This window comes from Coenobita brevimanus, chromosome 84 (assembly GCF_032717465.1).
Source record: "Coenobita brevimanus isolate Jiangsu-jjx chromosome 84, ASM3271746v2, whole genome shotgun sequence".
Taxonomy (NCBI): Eukaryota; Metazoa; Arthropoda; class Malacostraca; order Decapoda; family Coenobitidae; genus Coenobita; species Coenobita brevimanus.
The window spans coordinates 4,845,576-4,846,582 of NC_137037.1; the positions used below are offsets into that span (position 1 = coordinate 4,845,576).

General features: G+C 42.8%; 1 non-coding gene across 1 annotated transcript; it reads left to right on the plus strand.

Moving 5' to 3' along the window:
• The first annotated feature begins 522 nt into the window (after positions 1–522).
• LOC145410282 (5S ribosomal RNA) lies at positions 523–641 on the plus strand. The gene has a single exon (XR_013899247.1). It is a non-coding gene; the product is annotated as a 5S ribosomal RNA (ribosomal RNA).
• Positions 642–1,007: the final 366 nt, after the last annotated feature.

A 1,007-nucleotide genomic window follows, 5' to 3' on the forward strand; every position in this document is an offset into this window, starting at 1 on the left:
TTTACACACACACACACACACACACACACACACACACACACACACACACACACACACACACACACACACACACACACACACACACACACACACACACACACACACACACACACACACACACACAGTCCCACCAAAATATCACTTCTGTTCAAATTCCTATACAACCTCACCTACACTCGTCTCCCCCATGCCCGTCTCACCCCACCACCCCATCACCAAGCACCCACACTGGATCAGCTAAGCACATTATATCTGGTTAGTCTTTTATTATTTATGTCAAACTGCTGCCATATTTCCACCGCATAGCTGGGTCTTATAAGTTCAGCGTAAAAATCCAGCGGGTGGGAGTAATATGTTTAAGGCTATAAGCAGCTCTGCTTCAGTCTTCACATTCCACCAAATTTTTACCACATTCATACGATGCGTTATCACAAAATTCCAAAGAGTATATATATATATATATATATATATATATATATATATATATATATATATATATATATATATATATATATATATATATATATCGGCCATACCACGTTGAGTACACCGCTTCCCGTCCGATCAGCGAAGTTAAGCAACGTTGGGTCTGGTTAGTACTTGGATGGGTGACCGCCTGGGAACACCAGATGCTGTTGGCATCCCTACGTGTCAAGTGGGGTTGGTGGAGGATTAGTGCCCCTCCCTGTAAAACAATTAACTCTAAGCCATTGGCCACCCCGTCTGGGATACATGGCGTCTGGCAATGAATGAATGATATATATATATCCTACGCACAGTCAGCCGTGTGGGGTAGTCTTAAAGGTCACGTAATATTTTCTGGCCGTCGAACCTCTGCTGTTTCTCTCTCTCTCGTTCTTCATTTTGTATCTGATACTAAATCATTATCCTCGTATTCCTGCTCTGTCCCTCACCCTCCTTTTGTCTCTACGCGATCAGTTTCTCGTGTCTCTTTCTCATACTCGTTTGTCATTATTTTTTGGTTCTCCTTCCCTCTCGGTTGCCAT